The following is a 16,717-nucleotide window of genomic DNA, read 5'->3' as shown; positions in this document are numbered from 1 at the left end:
CGGACCTCACCTCCTTTGTCAAATTTTGTCAAATGGCTCCACTGTATCAGATTGTAGTAGAAAGAGCTCTCCCCTGTAAGCAGCTGAAAGTGCCTCCTATAATTAACCAGTTCACTCAGGCCTTGGACCTCCACGTAGCACTCAGCTGCTTAAGTGGGCCCAAAAGTATTGACCAGAAACAAAGCAAGAGAAGAAGCAGAGACTGTTGGCCCAGGCTGAGAAGAAAGCTGCTGGCAAAGGGGATGTCCCCATTAAGAGATCACTTGTCCTTCGAGCAGGAGTTAATGCCATCACCACCTTGGTGGAGAACAAGAAGGCCCAGCTGGTGGGCCTTTGCACACAACGTGGATTCCATTGAGCTGGCTCTCTTTCTGCCTGCCCTGTGTTGTAAAATGGGGGTCCCTTACTGCATTATCAAGGGGAAGGCAAGACTGGGATATTAAGTCTACAGGAAGACCTGCACCATAGTCACCTTCACACAGGTTAACTCAGAAGACAAAGAAGCTTTGGCTAAGCTGGTGAAAGCTATCAAGACCAATTATAGCAACAGATATGATGAGATCCATCATCACTGGGGAGGCAATATCCTGGGTCCCAAATCTGTGGCTTACATTGCCAAGCTGGAAAAGGCAAAGATGAAAGAACTTGCCATTAAACTGGGTTCAGTGTACACTGTTGAGTTTTCTGTACATAAAAATAATAAAAATAATACAAATTCTCCTTCAAAGAAAGAAACGTTTGGTTCTTAGAAGGGGGAAATTACTTACAAGTAAGGCCATATTACTTTGCCCCAGACATGTTCTTGCATCTTTATTTCAGGCTCCTTTATTCTGCAAAAGGAGAGGTGAGAGAGGCATAATGACTGAGAAACATGAAACCACAGGCCTCATGTTTTCAAAAGAACATAGCAAGCAGAGCCCCTAAAATAGTACAGGTGAATTTTTTGGCCGGGCATGGTGGCTCAGGCCTATAATCCCAGCACTTTGGGAGGTCAAGGTGGGCAGTTACAAGGTCAGGAGATCGAGAACATCTTGACCAACATGGTGAAACCCCGTCTCTACTAAAAATACAAAAATTAGCCAGGCATGGTGGCACATGCCTGTAGTCCCAGGTACTCTGGAGGCTGAAGCAGGAAAATTGCTTGAACTTGGGAGGCAGAGGTTGCAGTGAGCCAAGATTGCACCACTGCACTCTAGCCTGGGAGACAAGAGTAAAACTCCATCTCGAAAAATTTTCTTCACTCCAACAGTGTCTGACAAGAGTCCTAGAAACAGGAAAATTTTCTTACTATATTGAATTCAAACCCTGACAAAATGAGAAAACTATGTGCATTAGTCTGCTTAGGCTGCCATAAAAAAATACCATAGATTATGTGGCTTAAACAACAGAAATTTATTTTCTCACAGTTCTGAAGGCTGGCAATCTGAGATTAGTGTGCTTGCATGATCGGTTTCCGGTGGGAGCTCTCCCACTGGGTTGAAGAAGGCTACCTTCTCCCTTATATGTTCACTCACATAACCTGTTATTTGTTCAAAGATGGAGAGAGAGGGAGTAAGCTCTCTGGGTATCTCTTCTTATAAGGGCACTCACTAATTCATCATGAGGGTCTGCCATGTAATCCTAATGTCCTCCTTAAGGCCCCATTTCCAAATACCATCACATTTGGGGTTAGGACTTCAACAAAAGAATTTTTGGGGGAGACACAAATACTCAGTCCGTAACACTGTATATCATGAAATGATTGACTAGTGCCTCCTAATTTCTGTCATAATCACTGATTAAAAACATGATGGGGCTGGGCATGGTGGCTCATGCCTGTAATCTCAGTGCTTTCAGAGGCCAAGGCAAGAGGATCACTTGAGCCCATGAGTTCAAGACCAGCCTGGGAATGTAATAAGACCTTGTATCTACAAAAACTAAAAAAAATTAACTGGGCATGGTGGTACATACAGTACTGGTTGTCCCAGCTACTTGGGAGACTGAGGTAGGAGGATTGCTTGGACCCAGGAGGTAGAGGTTACAGTGATCCCTGATTGTACCACTGCACTCCAGCCCGGGAAGAAAAAAAAATTAACAAATACCTTTGAGGTTTTATGCTAGGTGTAGGAGATGCAAGATTGGCTATCTCAAGGAAGTGAAAGTTCTATCTGCCTGACTGTGAAGGTATTCCATTAATCAAACTTTTCCATTTTTCACCCTTAATGTCTAATAATGCTGTCTCCTTTGCCTCCTTATATAATCTTACCTGAATCCTTTTTCTGTTAGTATCCCCCTTCACTTGTCATTCCACTTGCACCAATTATAGAATACCATCATCTCTTACCACTGAAGACTATCAATGGAACCTGTGAGTTCTTCCACTGAAAGGAATTTCTCTGCCATATTGTATCTCAGATGACATGAAACAGGCCTATTCATTTCTGCTTCAGAAAGCAGACAGCTGCATTTTCTTTGAACTGAGCATTTATGGAACCACTTTTGTGATAACTAATCCACTCCCTTGATAACCCATTAATCCATTAATTTGTGAATGAATTAATTCATTAATGAGGTCAGAGCCTTCATGACCCAATCACCTCCCAAAGATCCCACCTCTTAACACTGTTGCACTGGGGACCAAGTTTCCAGCAAATGAAATTTTGGGAAACACATTCAAACCATAGCAAACCCATAAGCTTAAAAATCCTGTTTTAGAGTATGGCATGGTAGAGAACTGAACATAAAAACCCTGATCCAATAACCTTCAGTTTAAGACTTGTCTTTAAGTGTTATTAAGAGATTTGTGTTTAAAAAAAACGAATTCGGCGGGCATAGGTGGCTCATGCTTATAATCCTAGCACTTTGGAAGGCCAAGGCAGGTGAATTGCTTGAGTCCAGGAGTTCAAGGCCAGCCTGAGCAACATGGCAAAACCCTGTCTCTACAAAAAATAGCCAGGCATGGTGGTGCACACCTGCAATCCTAGCTACTTGTGCGGCTGAGGCAGGAGGATCGCTTGAACCTGAGAGGTCGAGGCTGCAGTGAGCCAAGATTGCACTACTGCACTCCAGTGTGGGTGACAAAGTGAGACCCTATCTCAAAAAAATTTAAAATTAAAAAAAATTAAAAAATGAATTTCCTCACATTTATAGCTTAGATCTCTTGAAAACAATGTAACTAGTTGTAAGATTGAGCTGATCACACTGTCCTCAGAAAACATCAGAGGGACTATTTCTGGGTATCCAGACAAATACAATAAGAACTTACACTTCTTGAGTTTGCCCCTCTACAAATATACCAGGTAGGTCTTAAAGCACATATTCCTTAATTGATGTTTATATAGAGTTTTTAGATTTCTGGTCCTAATTTTAGAGCTACATAGTCATTTATAATACTTATTAGCTGACAGTTATCTTTACCAGAAATCTAAATGCCGGGCTTGGTAATGGTTCTACTACAAACCCAATAATTTGAGATATCTTACTTTTATGTAATGGTTTGAATAATAAAATATATCAATTCAACCTGGACTCCTCCAGCTAAAAGATGTAAAACTCAAATAGCATTTCCTAAAAGTTTCTATGCTTCCCCAAGTTTGGAAATGAGTATTTAAATAAAATAAATTGGTCTTTTTAGTAAGTGTTCCATGAAAACTTTTCTTTTTTAATTAGAGGAATCAAGAGAGAAAAGAGATATAGGTATATATTCTGCTAAACAAAAAGCACTGATTTGAAGTGTTTTTCAATTTCTATAGGATAAATACTCCCCCCATAGCCGATTTCAAGCTACCAGCCGGACATCAATGAATGTAGAGTTGGAAAGAGACGCATACGTTTGGCTCTCATGGGCTTGTGTAAGCTGGCTTCAGAACTCACTCACTGTTACTGGGGAAGAAAAGAAATATGAACTCATTAGCTATTAAAGATCCATAGGACTACCTCTTTCCTGGCTGTAGTTAGTGGATAATCCAAATTTATTTTTTTTAATTATGTTTATATACTTTATAAAACTAAAGATCTCTTTGATAAAGTTTATTTTAATTTTATTATTTTAAGAGACAAGGTCTTACTCTGTTGCCCAGGTTGGAGTGAAGTGGTATAATCATGGTTCACTGCATCCCCAAACTTCTGAACTAAAGCAAGCCTCATACCTCAGCCTCCCACCTTAGCCTCCCAAGTAGCTAGGACTATAGGTGCATTTCGTTATTTTTGTTAAATAATTTTTTATTTAATTAAATAACAAAATTAATCTAATTCTGTTACTTTTTGTAGAGACAGGGTCTCACTATATTGCCTAGCTGGGTTTTGAATTTCTGGCCTCAAGCTATCCTCCTGTGTCACCCTGATACAGCTTTTAAATGCTGCACAACTTTGATGTGATTTAGGTGTAAACATGGCAGCAAGTTTTCCCTAATAAGAAATATAGATAAGGACATAAATGTTTGTTAGAAAGACAATGATACAAAAAAGACTGTGTTTCTCATCTTGGCAGTTTCTGTGCCATCATTGTTTTTATTCTGTTGAATGAGATAGACTTACAGTATTCTCCACGACTGTCAGCCGGATTGCACTCATTTCACAGTAATCTTATAAATGAGCAATATCCTCTTCATTTCTGCAAAGCTGAACAATAATATTTACTTGAAGATGCTAAAATAAATAAAAAGTATTTGATTAAACAACAAAAAACACAGGAGCACATTTGCAATTTGGATTGAACCTTTTTTTTCACCTCCAGCCCATACCTCTCTTTGGGGTTCAACTAGTCTTTCCTGATAGTTTCATTCAGGAAGACATCTGAATTTAAACATGGCTAAAACTAAAACTTTAATCTCCCCTCCAATTCCACTTCTCTTTCTGCCTTTCCTTCCAGCTGCTTACCCCAGAACGTTGGGAATCGTTCTTGATAATTTCATTTTTCTTACTTTCCACATCTAATCAATCATCAGTCCTCCTGATTCTTATTTATCATTTCTCCTAGGGTGACTGCCATGGCCTCCTAACTTGTATCCCTTATATGTTCCACACAATAGATACTGCATTGTTTTAAAAATGCAAATTAAAAAATTTTATTTTGTGTAAATCCTTCAATGGCTTCCCTTTTATTTAGAATAAAATCCAGCATCTTTTATTTTGTTTTTCCATTTTGGGTTTTTTTCTTTTTTCTCTTTTATCAGAATTGTGGAAAGTACTTCAAAAATCTAGCATCTTTACAATAGCCCTGCATAATCTGACCTCTTCCTGTCTGGGCAACTTCATCTCCGACCACTCTTGCCTTTATTTTATTTTAGTTTAATTAATTGTGTGTGTGTGTGTGTGTGTGTGTGTGTGTGTGTGTGTGTGTGTGTGTGTGAGCCAAAGATTTATTTCTTCATTTCTTGCATTTGAAGTACTCTTTGATGACATCCTTGGCCTGAGACTTCTTGCCATAGTCCAACAACTACATATCTGTAGCCAACCACTTTACGAGGCTTCCCCTCTGTCAGTTTTACAGAGGCCTACCCATTCCCCTAGTTTCTTGTCATCAACCTTAATTGGGTTGATTTGGTGTTGAGCACAAAGGGCCTCCACCCACTTGACATACATAGGTTCATCACAGTTGGATGCAAGCACACAAAGGTGGACTTGGAGCTTGTCTAAGGCTTTGGCAGCTTCTCGAATTCCACATGCTAGGCCATCGTGGACAAGGGCAATATTCAGCACCTCTTGTAAAGCAGTATTAATGTCCATTACACCTCCAGCAGCAATACCTTCCTCAGCCATGGCAGTGTGTTACGGGTGAAGCTGAATCTTGAACGCACCCAAGCCTCTGCCTCTTCACGACTCGGCAGTGGCTGGCAAAGATCCACTCTTGTCTTTATTTGCTCACTCTAGCCTCACGGAATTATATCAATTCCTCAAAAACAGTCAGTGTCTAGCATAATGCCTGGCTTAAATTCAAGCCCCTCCCAATACTGACTGTCCTCAAAATCAATTTTTAAAATGAAATCACCTATGAAGTATTAACGTTAGAAAACTTCTTTTAAAAACCCTTTTTAAAGTATTAATTGACCTTTTTTTCTTTAAAGTGATTGACTTTTTACTTACTGTAGCAAGGCTTCATGGGGAAATAGCAAATGTGAACAGACAGAAGGCAAAACAATAAACTACAGTATCCCACTGGATACAGCTACCTGGCTTTGTAGTATAGCGCAGATGTGTTTAACAGAAAATAAGAAATTTTTTTTTAGTATCCTCAGAGTAATATATGTATGCCATCTACCATAAGAAAATCATCATAGGAATGATAATGGCAGATCTTATTACAGAGTCTCACTCTGTCATCCAGGCTGGAGTGCTGCGGCGCAATCTTGGCTCAATGCAACCTCCGCCTCCCATGTTCAAGCGATTCTCCTGCCTCAGCCTCCTGAGTAGCTGGGACCATAGGCATGCGCCACCACATCTGGCTAATTTTTTCTATTTTTAGTGGAGATGGGGTTTCACTGTATTGGCCAAGCTGATCTCAAACTCCTGGCCTCAAGTGATCCGCCCACCTCAGCCTCCCAAAGTGCTGGGATTACAGGCATGAGCCACTGCACCTGGACTTATGACCTTATTTTGAAGAATTTAAAAGTTTTTTCGAGAAATATTTGAAGGGAACTTTGAAATGATGGTTAGGTCTGAAGACAATTAGTGCTTGTAACTAGACAATGTTGAGATAAACCTGCTTCACCCCCTCAGGAGGATCCTTCAGTGTTCTGGTATCTATAGCTATGTAACAAACCACCTAAACTTAGTAGCAGAGAACAACTGTCTATTTGTTATTATTATCTCTCATGAATCTAGGGGCTGACTGTCCTCATGTGGTTGCAGTCAGACTGGCCAGGGCTGGAGTCACCTCACAGGTGTTTTCATCCACATGTGCAGGTGGATGCATGCTGTTGGCTGTGACCTCAGCTGAGGCTTTTGGCTGGAACTGGTACACATGGCCTTTGTATGTGGCCTGGGTTTCCTCACAATAACTGATCTATGTGGGAGAAAAAGGTCTAGCCATCATGGCCCATGTTGAGACATTTCTGAAGGGCCATTCCAGCTCTTGAGCTCTCTGTGGAGTCAGCCAAGTCTGTCCTTGGGACTGCATCACAGCTTGACTTCTCCTGCTTCATACTCCTGCTTCCTTCCCTTCCCTTCCCAGGTGCTGATACCAAGGGACTCCTCAATGAACATCATACACACTAAATTAGTCTTAGAATCTACTCTTGGAGAATCTAGCCCACAACAAAATGGGAACTGTAAATTCAGTAGGAAAGGCTAGCTATGGAGACCAACATAAGCTGGAACCACATGAGGCCCCTCAGTGTTGGGGTCAGAATTCCCACTTGGGGCATTGGGAGCAGCATTCTCCTGTATATGTTTGAGGATGGGAGGTGGGGGTGAAATTCACCTTGGGGATTTATTTTGAAGTGGCTTGTATTCAAGTGCACTATACCTTAGATTATATATTTACTTGTGGACCTGTCTGGACAGCTTACAGAGATACAGAGATGAGAATAAAAGTCCCTATACATACATACACATTCTCCTCCACCGTACCCCAGCCACTCTTAGGATAGCCACATATGGTTGGTGGAAATAGCTGTGGCATTCTCTAGAAAGTCTGAAGAACTGAGGCACTTGGCAGAGTAATTGCTTTTTGTGGCCAAAGAGAAGCAAGAGAATAATCTGGAACACAGCCAGAACCTGCAGTGAAGGGCTGATGAAGGGTACAGGAACCACTGTCCTTCTTGCCCAAACTAAGTGGTCCTATGAAGATTCACCTGAAGACTTTAAAAAGCTTGTTAGAGCCTGTCTGGAATCAACCAAACCTCAGTTTAAAGCCCCTTATCTCTCAAATATTAGCATGGTGATCCCTCCTTTGGCTTATGTTTTTACCCACATATTACCTTTTCAAAGAGGCTTCCTTGATTGCTCACTGTGCTTAACTTAGTACGCTTTCACTCTCCTTTTATACTATTTTTTATTTTCCTTTATATTGATTATGACCACTTGACACAATTTCATGTATTTATTTATTTGCCATCTCTCCTCCCAGAATGTAATCTCCAGAAAGGCTGAGAATTTTCTCTATTTCATTGATCATTATATACCAAGCACCAAGCAATAGCACAAGCTTAATACATATTTGTGGATTGAATGAATGGCCATTTTCTTGGGTAATCAAAATTTCTTTAATTCTCTATATTCTTCTAGAAATTCCAAACTCTCCAGATATGGAAAAGCTAGGCAATAGCAACTTTTTACTGAATGTTTCCTAAATTACTTTTATTTCATATTTTTGAAATTAAGAAAATAGATTACTATAATAAAATAAGTAGAAGAAAATAGTTCACTTAGGTAAACATTAAACATATATGCTTAAGCCTGGGTAAACTGAAAAATGCCTCTTCTCTCTTGATTCCCCTCCTTTTGTTCTCCCAATAAAGCAAGACAAGGTCATTGCTTCCTAGTGTTTATTAGCTTGAAACACATTTAACTTTTTTAGTGAAGAGCTCATGCGGGTCAGAATGACACATAAGCATGTGAGCCTGTTTCTTCCAAATCAATCAGTTGAAATGGAACATGGATTTATTTGAGTGAGGCTATCAATGCTGCCTTGAAAACACCAACCATCACAATTAAGTACTGATAATAAGCCTGAAATATACTGATACAGAGTGATGCAGGATTTTTTGCTCCTTAATTCAGCTAAAATCCAGGTTCTTGTCACATGACCAGGAAAAATTAGGCACGTGGACACATTGAAAGGTGAGGAGAACGAAATTTATTAAAAGAAAGCTCTCAGTGAAAAAAAGGGATACTGCCAACAGGCTTCTACCTGACAGATTGCATACCAGGCCCCTACACACAAGCTGAAGAGGCCAGCCTCCTCTACCGCGGTGCAGAAGGCACGAATTCCCGGTGGCTCCGCCCCACTCTCCCAGTGCGTAGGCGGGCCCCAGTCTGATGCAGGCATGCCCAGACAAGGCCCTGGGCAGGTTTTCTCATCTGCACAAAAACAGCTCATGTAAACACTTGCGCGGCCAGTCGGAGATTCTCTGGGTACCCTCCCTTATCTGCCTTCTGTAAGAGTACATTATATTTCCAATGGAATAGGGTGACTTTATTCATGAAAAGTATACATGCAGTCAACTGAGGTAGAATCATTTTTTTTAAAGAATCTGCTTATGAATTAGAGAGGCATCCATAGAACATCTTTTGGATCCAGTCTTCTGACTTGCTGGGAACTGCCCTCTTTCTCTGTGTTCTGGAATTTTGGAGCCGATACCTCAATCCATATGAAGAAGATACATTCTTCCTACACTGTGACACTCTTGTCTCCTCTTAGGGATAGACATTCATTCTGGCGACATGCTGGGGACCAAACTGGGCCAATGAGACTCCTCGCCTTGAGATTTGGAATTGAGACCAAAGATTTCAACTCTTTTTGAACACAGGAGATATAATCTAGTGAGGGAGTTGTTGATGGTGAATACTTTCTGCTCCATGTCCTAGAAAACAGGGACAGGCAGTGTGCAGAGACTTGGAGGGGAAGCAGAGACCTGCGAAGGAGGGCCTCTTGGTTTCCCGAAGGCGTGTGGGGCCTTGCTTCCACGTGGCCGTTGAGATCCTGCTGTATCTCTGTCCTTGGGTTCTGTGAGGCAAACTCATTGCTTATTGTAAATCCCCCATTCCCCACCAGTCTAGCTCACTTGATTCTTGAGGACTAAACTCTGATTTTTTTTTCTTATGTTGACCAAATTCCTACCTAAGGGGCCTGGGGAGTCACTCCTGCAAACCATAAAATTTCATCGAAGTGATTTTATTTAACCCTCTAGAACATGACCTTCTTTCTCACCTCACTCTGGCATAACATCACATAACAAATAAAGAAAAAAATCAAAATATTTTAAACCCCAAGTGTATTTCCTTGTCATATTCTTGAAATGGCCCTGCAAAGTTGTCTCTTGTGGAAAAATTCTACATTCTGTAGAGAACCACCTTTCCCTTTTTTTCTTTTCAGATCCAGGAGATAATCAACTAAGAGTCAGGCACCCTTTTAAGTTCGATAAAAAAACATTTTACAGCCTCTTCTCTCTTATGCCTGCTAGCTAAAAGCTTCCTCTGCACAATAAAACTTTGGTCTCCACACTGCTGGGTGCAGTGGCTCACACCTGTAATCCTAGCACTTTTGGAGGCTGAGGCGGGCGGATCACCTGAGGTCAGGAGTTCAAGACCAGTCTGGCCAACACAGTGAAAACCTGTCTCTACAAAAAATACAAAAATTAGCTGGGCGTGGTGGCGGGTGCCTGTAGTCCCAGCTACCTGGGTAGCTGAGGTGGGAGAATCACTTGAAATTGGGAGGCAGAGGTTGCAGTGCGCTGAGATCCCACCATTGCCCACTAGCCTGGGTGACAGAGGGAGACTGTCTCAAAAACAAAACAAAACAAAAAACACCAAAAAGCTTTTATCTCCACAATCCAACCCAAACATTTCCTTTCTATCGATCCCAGGTCCTTAGGCAAACTCAACCATCAACCAGAGAATGTTTAAATGTACCTATAGCTTGGGAAGCTCCCCCCAACCCTCCATCCCCCAAGTTGTCCCGCCTGTCTGAACCAAACCAATGTACATCTTAAATGCATTTGATTGATGTCTTATATCTCCCTAAATTGTGCAAAACCAGGCTATGCCCTAATCACCTTGGGCATGTGTTCTCAGGATCTCCTGAGGGCTGTGTCATGGGCCATGGTCAGTCATATTTGGCTCAGAATAAATCTCTTCAAAATATTTTACAGAGTTTCACTCCTTTTGTCAACAGTATCTATCATTTGCCATCAAATGTTCTAACAAATATACTTTTTTAAAAGTAAGTTTTAGGCTTCCTAGGCCGGACACTTTCTCTCCAACTGCCCATGAGAAATCTTAGAAAAACAAGAGGAGGAGGAGTTTCTTCCCTAACAGAGAAGCAGACACTGTTTAGCAGCATAAAGGTATTTCTGATAAAGGGATGAATCAAGGAGGTTCACAAAAGTACCGGTCTTAATATTCTGTTCAGTTTAGAGACACATGTAAAAATGTATAACCTTGTTCGCCTTTCTGTTATTAAAAACTCTCTTTGAAAGATATTTGTACAAAGGAGCCTTTTCAGAGGGGCAAGGTCCTCTGAAGCTTCTCTATGTCCTCCGGCAGTCTGCAATTCTAATTGGTTATTTTAGTAACTTGTTTCCCGAGTAATTGTATTCAGACTGACATCTCTACTATTTAAAAGGCAATTAAATGTTTGCCAGATTTCTTTGTTAAGCCAGAAGAGGAGTTTAAAATGCCTTTTCCCTTTCCTTTATGGTCAAATGAAGAGCACATTTATGACTCCCTGGGTTTCCTTTTTCAAATAGGTGGAAAGGTAGAAGTTTTTGTCTCATTAACTAGAGTCAGTTGAGGTTTGTAACTACTTCCCATTCTTATTGCTTCCCATTTTTATTTCTGTCATACCATTTATTTTCATTAACTGATCCCTAATACTGGGAAATGCATTTAAACTCCATGAGTCCTTATTTCCTATTTTTTCCCACACCATATTTAAAAGATGATCGTTTTCATTTCTGTAGCATAGGCTTGCTGTGCATCAAGATTCTCAGGAGCTGAGCATGAGTGCTACTTGAAGAAAAACTAATTTGATTTTGTGGCCTCTTGGGGAAGTGGAAAACTCTCTGCAAAATTTCATTTTGTCAAGCAAGCAAACTTATTTTTGGGTGCATGTCCAGATAATATTTATTTTATCTGATGTGTTTGAGTGGTACCTTCTGGATTTTAGAGATTTGCCTGGTTCTAGGTGTTTTGTATTATATGCAGTTCAGGGCTGGTAACACAAAGTGAAGAAAGGAAAGTTACTGGTGAATTGGAGCCTTGCACCTTTGATGAAACTGGTCCAGAGTACCCCTTAAATGAAGCCTCCTTAGGGCTACTGAAATGCGCATTTTTTGTCACTATTATCACTCTTTTCTCTTCTTTTTTTTTGGTCACTATTGTCACTCTTTTCTTCATCATCCTTGGTCCATACTTACTTATTTACCTATCACATAATACTCGGCCAGGTAATTAAGGAGGCACAAAGCTATTGTGACATGTGTGGGGAATCTTGATACACACATGATAATACACAAAGATAATGTGACTCACAGACTCTAATTTCTTCATGGTGTTTCAGTCTATATAGAACGCTCTCTTACTTCTGACTTCTTAAAAAGTGAGATTATTTTCCTCTCATCATTTTTCAAGGTTAACTTTTGAGTTCAGAATGAAGTTCATTTTGTGGAAGCTTGTAACATTCTGTATGATGATATCATTCGATGAGTTTCTTACTCATTGAAACTTTTCTTAACTGGTCCCTCTTTTTCCTGGGTGTGTAGGCTCTAGATAATTCCCTTGACTTTTCTCCTTATTAAAAATAATTTCCCGGTCAGGCATGGTAGCTCAGGCCTATAATCCCAGCACTTTGGGAGGCCATGGCGGGTGGATCACTTGAGGTCAGGAGTTCAAGAACAGCCTGGCCAACATGGCAAAACCCCATCTCTACTAAAAATACAAAAATAAGCCGGGCATGGTGGCGCATGTCTGTAGTCCCAACTACTCAGGGGGCTGAGACAGGAGAATTGCTTGAACCCAGGAAAGAGGTTGCAGTGAGTTGAAAGAGGGCAGTTGTGCCACTGCCCTCCAGCCTTGGGGACAGAATGACCCTCTCTTTTAAAAAAACAAAAAAAGAATATCCCCATTCTTGGTCCCACAAGGTCACATAGATAGTGGATGAGGAAATCAGAATTTGAAACCATGCAATGTGTTTCTAGAGCATGGAATCGTAGTCATTTCAGCATATATCAAATAAAGGACGGAAATGGGATGGGAAGGAAGCATGGCATCACGGATAGGGGGCAGGTTATAGGGTAGTTGTTCCAAACATAGTTCAAGGCTTCTCCTGACCCCCCAAAAATCATGGGTAGAGTAGATACAGTTTTGTGTGTGTTTTTTGTTTTGTTTTGTTTTGTTTTTGACAGAGTCTCACTCTGTCATGAGGCTGGAGTGCAGTGGCACAATTTCGGCTCACTGCAGCCTTGATCTCCAGGGCTCAAGAGATCCTTCCACCTCAGCCTCCCAAGTAGCTGGGACTATAGGCACACATAATCACAACGGGCTGATTTTTTTTTTTTTTTTTTTTTTTTTTTTTTTTTTTTTTTTTTTTTTTTTTGCCTTGCTATGTTGCCCAGGCTGGTCTCTAACTCCTGTACTTATGCAATCCTCCTGTCTCGGCCTCCTATGCACACGCACACACGGAGAGAAATTCTCTATATGACATGTGCTGAAATCCGCTCTTTAAAAATGACCAGAGTGTGCAAACTTCCCTTGTTTTTAGTTCTTTCCTCCCAGGTCTTCCTAGTCCTTCCTTATTTCTTCTAGGAATCCTGATAAACCTGTTCCAGTTACAATTGCTCTGTAAACCACCACAAACGTATTGGTGTAAAACAACAGCAACTATTTTATTATATCTTGTGGTATCTACAGGTCAGGCTCAGGATTTCTCATGCTAGTACAGGCTCACAGTGACTGAAAATATAAGAGCAGATTGGAACAGGGAACAGGGAGGACTAAAGCAGCTGTGGGCTGTGAAGGCATTTCTCACTCTCCTTACATAGCCTCTGAGTTTCTCCATGTGGTCTTTCTGCATGAGTTAGTCTGGGTGTTCTAACTCATCATGGCCTTAGGGTATGTGGACCATATACCCTAAGTTCAGAACACTCAGTTCAAAACGGAGTGTTCCAGCCAAAAAAACAGAAGCTGCATAGCATTTAATGACTCAGCTTCAGAAGTCATATAGTGTCACTTCCACTGCATCCTGCTGGTCACGAGCAAGTCATAAGCTTGCCCAGATCTGAGCTACTGATGAGGCAGAGTTCCAGGAGCATCAGACAATGCTATATATTTTTTTTTATTTTGATCGTTACAGATATTAATAACTGAAGAGGAGAAAACAGTCCATTATATATATTTAATTGTCTACAACTTCTTCATTTCTGAGGTTCCACGTTTTGCTATAGTATCATTGTACTCTCATGTGAAGAACTTCTTTTAGTATTCCTTTGCTCTGGCAAAGAATGCTGTTAAGTTTTGCTTCATTTGAGAATATCTTTGTTTTACTGTCATCCCTATATCAAGTATATTTTTACTTGATATAGAATTCTGAGTTAATAGTTCTCTCCTTTTACCTCTTTGAAAAATGTCACTCCACTTCCTTCTAGCTTCCATAATTTCTGGTGAGAAATGTGCAATCATTAAACTTACTGATCCTCCACTTGCAATGTATTCTTTTACCTCTGGCTACTTTCAGCAGCATGATTATGATGTATCAGAGCATGACTTTTTTTTTTTTAGTTTATCTTGTTTGAGGTTTTCTTAGCTTCGTTTATTTGTACCTTTATATCTTTCATCAAATCTGGAAAATTTTCAACTTTTATTGAAATATTGTTTTTGTGTGTGACATCCTTCCTTCTCTCCTTCTAATATTATAATGATATAAATATTAGAACTTTGGTATTGTTTCACAGGTCTTTGAGGTGTTGTTTATTTAAAAAAACCAACTTTTCCTCTACATTGTTCAGAGAGGGTAATTTCTGTTGACCTATCTTCAAATTCACTGAGTTTTCCTCTGTCATCTCCATTCTGCTGTGGAGTCCATCTAGTGAATTCTAAATTTTATTTTGTTTTTCATACCCAAAATTTCCATTTAGTGGGTTTTTTGGTGGGTTTTTATTTTTGTATCTTGTTTGAAGACCTTATATCTTTCCATTGGTTTAAAGATAGTTTGTGGATTTGATAAAGAAAACATGGTACACCATGAAATACTACGCAGACATAAAAAAGAATGAAATCATGTTCTTTGCAGCAATATGTATACAGATAGAGGCCATTATCCTAAGCAAATTAATGCAGGAACAGAAAAGCAATTACTGCATGTTCTCATTTATAAGTGGAACCTAAACAGTGGTATTCATGGACATAAAGATGGCAACATAGGCATTCAGGACTACTAGAGGGGCAAGAGAGGGAGAACGACAAGGGTTGAAAAATTAACCATTCGGTATTAAGCTTAGGACTTGGGTGACATGATCGATTGTACCCAAAACCTCAGTATCACACAGTATACGCAGGTAACAAACCTGCACATGTACCCCCTAAATCTAAAATAAAAGTTGACTTTTTTTTTAAAGAGTGTTTGTTCTCATCTCTTGAAGTGTGGTTATAAAAGCTGTCTTAGAATTCTAACATTTATATAATCTTGGAGTTAACAACTATTAATTGTCTTCTCTCTTGTGGAATGTTGAGACTTGCCTGATTCTTCATGTGCTAAGTAATTTTGGATTATGCATTGAACATCTTGACTATTAAGTCAAGATGACTCCGAATCCTGATTAAATCCTATGAAATAGTTTTTTGTTTTTGTAGTTAATCAACCTTTAAATCCTATGAAATAGATTTTTTTAAAAAATTGTAGTTAATCAACCCAGTCAAGTTTAGACTACAAGTTCCTACTATCCTTCTGTGACCAAAGTTCTAATTCAGTTCCATTTTCATATCTTTACAGTGCTATTTGGATTTGTCCCAGGTCTAGGCTGCCTCATAGCCAGTCTTGGACTTGTGTAGTGGCCTACCTATAGTTCAGTTATCAAATCCTTTAGCATGCTATTCAGGATCATTCAGTATGCTATTCAAGGTGCATGTGCACCTTGGGGGTTAGCTCAGAAATTTGTACAATTTTATAGGATTATTTTCTTGAGTTTTGTTATTTTCACAGTCACCTTGATACTTTCAAGCTCCTAGCATACCCCCTTCCTAGTTCATTGGCTTTTGATTCCTTGCTCTGCTGTGCACAGCATTTCCATTTGGGGCTAAGCCGTGAGAAAAAATATAGAGAAAAATAGAGAAATATAAAGAGAAATCAAAATATATAGTCTCACACTCTTGAGTCTATAGTTTCTTTGATCATAATACGTAATTCTCTTGGAGTTTTAGACACCAATGTGGCTGCTTCTCTTGTTACAAGATTGCCAGAAGACTGGTACAAGAGAGAATGAAAAATGATGGGGGGACCAGAAAATTTTCTCTACTCTCTCTGACCCATAAGGACCCTCCTTTCCACTCTTTGGACCAAAATAGAGGACTCCTCTTGGAGTATTTTCTTTTTGCATCCATTGTGCAGTTCCAGATTTCAGACTGCCTTTGAGTCCAGGACAGGAGATCCTGGAGGAGGGATAACAGGAAACTTTTTAGCACCAGTTCGGTAGTACTTGGAGTTTTGGATTCCTTCCCCAGTCTGTCATGCCCATACACTTTCCAGAGTCCTTAGATAACTGCTCTGTGCATTCTGTCCAGAGTTTTTAGTTGCATTCAGTGGGAGAGAGACGATAAAGTACACTTACTTTACTGTGATACTGTTTAATAGCTAATATCTGCTTTTTCTTCTCTTGAGTCTTCTTTTTCTATTATTATTTGAGTTAGATTTTTAATCTGCTCTATTATCAAAGATTGTAGAACCATTTGGATAATAGAGCAGATTAAATTCTATGATTTGTTTTGTTGGTACTGTGTTAACACTACACTGCCATATTGCTGCCAACAAGGCTTTTATTTTCAATTGCATTCATAAGGGTTATTTAACGTTGTTTTCTCTAGTGAA

General features: G+C 39.9%; 1 pseudogene; it reads right to left on the bottom strand.

The window, feature by feature from the left end:
- Positions 1–5,325: 5,325 nt before the first annotated feature.
- LOC108305835 lies at positions 5,326–5,799 on the bottom strand (annotated as a pseudogene).
- Positions 5,800–16,717: the final 10,918 nt, after the last annotated feature.

This window comes from Cebus imitator, unplaced genomic scaffold, assembly GCF_001604975.1.
Source record: "Cebus imitator isolate Cc_AM_T3 unplaced genomic scaffold, Cebus_imitator-1.0 Scaffold67, whole genome shotgun sequence".
Lineage (NCBI taxonomy): Eukaryota > Metazoa > Chordata > Mammalia > Primates > Cebidae > Cebus > Cebus imitator.
This window is presented reverse-complemented; position numbering and strand designations above follow the sequence as displayed.